This window comes from Pinus tabuliformis, chromosome X (assembly GCF_031772625.1).
Source record: "Pinus tabuliformis cultivar Carrire ecotype Pingquan chromosome X, CPIR1, whole genome shotgun sequence".
NCBI lineage: Eukaryota > Viridiplantae > Streptophyta > Pinopsida > Pinales > Pinaceae > Pinus > Pinus tabuliformis.
The window spans coordinates 1,106,070,822-1,106,077,287 of NC_142308.1; the positions used below are offsets into that span (position 1 = coordinate 1,106,070,822).

General features: G+C 35.0%; 1 long non-coding RNA gene across 1 annotated transcript; it reads right to left on the minus strand.

Annotated features, from left to right (window-relative positions):
- Positions 1 to 2,352: 2,352 nt before the first annotated feature.
- LOC149143684 (uncharacterized) lies at positions 2,353 to 3,278 on the minus strand. Its single transcript, XR_016264641.1, has 2 exons — positions 2,944 to 3,278; positions 2,353 to 2,702 (listed from the first exon to the last, which is right to left on the minus strand). It is a non-coding gene; the product is annotated as an uncharacterized LOC149143684 (long non-coding RNA).
- Positions 3,279 to 6,466: the final 3,188 nt, after the last annotated feature.

Below are 6,466 nucleotides of genomic sequence, written 5' to 3' on the forward strand. Positions count from 1 at the left end.
TATTGTTTGTTCATATGGGATAGGTTTTCACACCTGCTAAAGACACATGGATCTTGACCCGTGATTCCTTATATCTAAAGAAAACAAAATCTTAACTAAATAAATATAACTTTCAAATATTTTTTTATTGATATATTTTTCCTTTATGATTTTATATTTAAATTAATAAAAAAACAAATTAGATGATGAAAATGATGATACATTTGCTCTACCCCACATTCCCTCCATGAACTTTTCAGGTTTTGATTTTATAAAAGGACCCTCTCCTTATTCAATTTCATATTTATCGTTGTTTTTCCCAAAATGCTTTACGGCAGTAATATGGGAGCTACCACCTCTAAAATATACAGTAAAGGCAGTAGATGAGTAGCAAGTCCAATAAAGAAAACCCCGTTTGGCGCCCAAATTATAATGCCCAAAATCAATAGGACTGGCTCCGTTGTATGTTTGTATCAAGATCTTTTCCGAATCTATTTTTAGGTGTATATTATTTGAATCTAAAATCTATAAAGGCTCGTGCAATCTATAATTCGTCTGCTATCTATTAACAATATGTTCGATTCCAATATTTGTTCGCATGTGTGGAATTTTTTGGAGTTCTAAAAAATTGCAGAGCTCTTTGAGAATATAATTCCATTTATTTGTTAGGTGTTATAATTATCCATCGAAGTGTTACAATTAGTTAGAGTTTAGTAAAGGTCAGTTGATTTATAGTTCAATTTTACTGTAACAATTTATTATTGATACTTCAATATAATCTTATTTAACTATTTGATAAGATCGAAAAAAATATCTCTATTTTATAATTTTTATTTTTTAACACAGTATTAAAAGACCAGATCACATAAAACTCTAGAAAGAGCAACGTGTAGTAAGTGTCCTGAACACAGAAATCTGGGTAGCTCAACATTAAGAGGAACCGGTGGTAACTAGCGGTAATTTAATAAAAAAAAAGGAAAAATTGACTGACCATCGCACCCAGAAATCGACTCAACGCATATGGGGAGTACGGGGAAGTGCGCTGACAAATAGAATCAAATATGCAATGTAACAAGGCTTTCTCTCTCCTACGAAACACGAACCTTAAACAAAGGTCCAAGGGTGTGGCCGAAGTTAAAGTCAGAGCCATATCCATTTAAAGTCAAAGCCGGGTAGCTGAGAAACGCTCCGTGAAATCCTAAGCTATAATTTTTTTCCTAGAGTCGAGTCGAGCTTTTTGTTAAGCCGAAACTGTAATGTCTTAGTGATTGTAAATATTTATTTATTATAGTAAATAAATTGGAGCTTACTGTTTCAGTTTATATATTTATTACTTTGATTAAATTGTGCATGAGACAAATGTCTTCATGAGGACAATCATGTGAGTTTCATAGGTCAATCATGTGAATTTCATATGTCAAGTAGTTATTATTCCTAACTATTTTTTTAGATTTATTCTAGAGGAAAGAGATCAAAAGGGTATTGGTGCTTGAGATGATACTTGAGATGAAGAGAGGAGGAGAGAAAAATGAGATATTTTTGTGGTGATATGTTAGACAAATTCCAAGAGCTAAGTCTCGTTAAGACCAGATCGCTGTAAAATGTTAAGACTGTTAAGTATAATGGCCACTAATAGAAGTTATAAATTGTATTCTTGTAAAATGTTAACGCTCTTAGTCTTACAAGAAACATCATGCATGTGGGTGACAGCTAGGGGGAGATTGAAAGTAAATATTACCCAAATCAGATAAAATGTTAACACTGTTAAGTATAATGGCCACTAATAGAAGTTATAAATTGTATTCTTGTAAAATGTTAACACTCTTAGTCTTACAAGAAACACCATGCATGTGGGTGACAGCTAGGGGAGATTGAAAGTAAATATTACCCAAATCAGATAAGTATAATGGCCACTAATAGAAGTTATAAATTGTATTCTCGTAATCTAAAGAACTAGTAAGTTTTAAAAAAACTTAGTAAGATCTATTGATTGGAATAGCAGAGTTCTTTTAAAATGATTACTCTTTAGGGTTTTACCATGCAAATACTCCTAAGAGCAATATAAGATCTGAGAACAAGAATTTTTGAATAAAAAAGAAATATATATTTCTACACTACAACTAAACATTACCATGTAACAAAGGTAGATTCTACAAGGCCTTAAAATGCTAAGGGGATACCAGTAATAAACAAGCAGTAAGTTTTGGAACCAAACCATATTTTATTAACTTAATTTGAACCAAAAAAGGAAATTTGTCCTAAGTAAAAGAAGGAAAAACCAAAGCTATCAAAGAATGCAAATAACAACTTTATCATTCGGGATTTAGGAAAAATCCGAACCCAAAACCGAAACCCCGGTGAAGTAAGGGACAATTTGGCTAAACGATACTTCTAGATTAAGCCACAAAATAAGTATTAAAGATTTACATATATAATGTAGCAATGATGGAACCTGGGTCGAAACCCCGAATCACTTCCAGAAATAAAGATAAGAACAGAACATATAAACCCTATAAAAACAAATAGAACAGACCAAGAGAAATATAGTCGAATGGCTGTTAAACCACTTCCGCAAGAGCTGAAGCCTCTAGACTAGAAGAATCCGGAATAATTTTCACATACCCGGGGGCCAGATGAAGAACAAATCTGAAACCCTTGGCAGTATTTCGGGAGGTAAGCTTCATTCCACCATTCTCGAGCGGCTAGAAGACCTCCGGCGAAAACTAGCAATCCAAGAGATAAGAGTTAGTTACACACATCAATAGTTATGAAATACAGATAACGACATTCAAACCGAACTCCAAAAACTATACTTGGCCAGGGTTGCGCCACAAAGCATCTCCTTCAAAGCGATGAAGCACCAACAAGACTCGTCGCGAACTTGAGAGCCAAGCATAACAATAAAGCAAGACTATGACAATGCAGGAGGAAGAATTTCAATCATGTAGAGTGATAGAATCAAACCTGGGTGAAATCCGAAGCCTGGGGCTAGAAACCTGAATGCTCTGCCAATGAAAAACTTAACACCGAAAATACATCACAGTTTAGCTGACAATGGAGATAAGGGTTTCCATTCTGTCGTCGAATGAACTCAGTACACGGAGGACTGTCGATGAGAAGATCTTCCCGAGGAGAAGCCACCAGCTGGAGAGTGGACGGAAGGCTCTGGAATCCTGCTCCTGCCATCACTTGGGAGGTCAAGTTCAATGAATTAGAACTAGGTTTAACAACTCGACAATCAGGATAAAGATATTGTGTGCGTACAGCTGGGATTCCATTAAATAATAACATTAAATGAATATCCCACTTACCTATTATGTATTCGCTTGGTATAAAAGTCCTTAAATATAAATGACAAGCGCATATAATTCAATGGTTAAAAACAATGTTGATATTTATATGTATAAAGTAAATTAAATTTTACTATTTAAACATTATTTTTTTTATGGTTAATGTGTGGAGACATGACAGAAGCATAAAAAGTTGTGCCTTTTTGGTCGAAGAACGAAAATCCATGAGCAAATTCGATCATTTTTTGTTAAGACAAAGCACGAAAAGGTGTGAAAAGTCGAGGTTTTTTTTTAAGCAAAGCTTTTCCCTGAGATATTAGAACTTTGTACACCTTCTATTTTGTGGAAGCAAAGCAACAAAGAAGCCACCATAGAAACATTTTTATTGGAAGTCGATTTGCTTGTTGAGTCGCATTTTATCAGTGCTTAATAAATGGGAAAAGTCAAGAGGCTGAGAAGGTTAAAGTGACAACAGGAAATTTTAGATATATTATTGAAAGATTTGGAAACAAAAAGGCAAAACAATGTCTTCGCATTGAAATTCATAAAAGAATGTGTAGATGACAACATTCTTCCTCTCATTGCAGATGTAAAGACAACCAAAGAGGCTTGAGACACCCTTGAGAGAAATTTTGGTGAAAGGGGGAGTAATTAGGTTGAAAATGAAGATTTTGGTGAATCTTATTGTGTTCAACCACAAGTGGATGGTGATTATGAATAATTTGTAGAAGTCGCAGAGAAAGAGCATGTAGATGCTCGTGAATCCCACTACGCACAACTACAAGTGGATCAATATTTGGTGAATCCAACAACATAACTTACTTATGACAGTGAAGTTGTCATTGGAACAGTCAATTCTATGGTGAATCCAACAATTAATATAATTTGTTGATGTAAAATTTGATGAATAATTGTTGGATAATAATGAATGGTTGCAGATAATGCAACAAAAACATCATATCGACATAACTATGCTACTCGGTGAGATAAGCCCACTTGAGTCTGAAAACCAAGTGGAAGAAAACTTGTTTGCAGCAACACAGGTTAGTAAAGAAGTGGAAGAGACAGAGACAAAGATAGAGGCAGAGGCATATAAGGAAGACCACAAGGAGAAATCTCTCATTACAAAGCAAAATGAATATGATCCTACAAATGTTTTTAATCTTAATTTTGATTTTTAGTGTGCAAATGTAAGCAACAACTAGAAAGAAAAAAAAAAATTATGAAGAAGAATTAATGTTCCTTGAAGCATGTCTTGCAACACCATGTCTTGATGAAGTCTACGTGAAAGTTGCATAAATGAATGTTGAAGACAACGTGGATGATGAAAACATTAATGAAATTTTCAGGTATTGGATTCCTGAAGAGATAAATTTTTACTCTAAACTTATATTGCAACACAATATTGATGATGAAAAGAACAAAAAAACATGAAATGTGGGAGCAATCCACATACAAGACGATTTTTGTAGAAGTTGAGGACATGCTTAGACAATGTGGAAAAATGGAAGAGTTACACGCAAAATGAAGAATCTGAAATTTGAAGGCTACAACAACAACAAGAAAAACTGAAACAATTTAGAGGGTATAGGATTTATAAGAAAATAAAAAGAAAAGGAAATATGGTTGATGACATTTTTTTTTAAATTGTAAGCCTAGCTGAGAAATAGACCAGCAGACATCTTAGTTTAAATTTTTGTGGTTGTAATTAAGGCAGAGTGTTGGAAAATCTAATTCCAACCACCTCCTAGGTGTCATAAATATTCATCCAAGTGTCATAGCCACTTAGAATTTGGTCCAATTGGATTGACTTGTAGTTCAATCTCACTACATTGATTTTTTACTAGTGTCTTTTCTAAACAAAGCTAGCGTCAAGAGCAAACCACAAAACTACCATCTTACATCTTACTTTTAATCAACGATTTTATCTTTTAACCGTTTTAGACTTTGCATGCCTATTCATCGAGTGGGAAAAAAAATTGTTACTACGTAATTGTTTTAGGTAAATTTCACTCAACAAATCAATATCACATGCGAAGAGAAATTATGCCGCTCAAGAGATCACCATTTCTCCAAATTGTTTTATTTAAGAGTTTCATTATTGGTTAGGGTTCATTCACGGAACTTCAACGTTGTTATTGATTCGTCGAGTGAAATTTGCTTAAAGAGAGATTATGTTTGTTATGTATGAAGGATGCTTCTAGTTTTAGTTTTTTTCGACACGAAATGCTCATGAAATAGACATTTCATATGAATGTTATGCATTTTCGCAAATGGTCATTTGCATTAACCTTCCCAAGAGGACTCATTTACATTTTGTTTTATCTCCTTAAACTTTGTTACAGACTGCACCTAAGACTTAGGTTTCTTAAACTCATTATTCACTGCTTGCCGAGTCTCTACCAACGTCGCGCTAGGTCTATCTTGACAGAATTTGATATACCAAGTCAGCGCCCTATCCTATAGCACTCTAACCAGCTATGCTTTCTTTATATTATCATCAGTAATTTGCTGCACTGTCCACACATCATTTGCAAGATACCATAATTGTTCGGGGTCTTCACTTCCTACCCCTTTAAATATCAGCATCTTCATTGTGTTTTCCATGTTGAAGGGTGTATGTGGAGGTGGAGGTGAAGGTGTAGGTGTATTCGGTGGAACTGGAGGTGGAGGTGGAGTGGATGGGTGAGGTATTCTTGGGATACCTTGACTTACTATCTGAAGCACGCTTTGTGGTGTACTCAGAATAGTTCCTTTGTCGTTGCTAGAAGAGGATCCTAGTGGCAGACTGTATTCAGAGCTTGATTATTCATTCTTTCTGAAGGGTTTTCTGCTTCACGTAGTTTCAAACATCAAGGTAATGGCATAACCCATTTTCACACAACAACATCTTAATCCAAGTTTTCAAATATTTTAAGTACTTACCTCGTGATCCCTTGAATACCCTGCACTCTGCTTCACTATAGTTGATGGTTGTATCAAGTGCACATTCAGTGACGAATCATCCTAAGATACGACCAATTCAATGATCAACGGCTCGCGCGATGTTATTTTCTAAAGCTTCCAAGCTCTTCACTAGCACTGGAGTCCACCCAATAGGCCCGTCAAGCCTCCCTGTACCCTAATTGTCTGTTAATTTAGATAGCCACTCGTGCAATTCACAAGGGAAGAAACTAAAAAGGCTTCAGTTTCGTCGG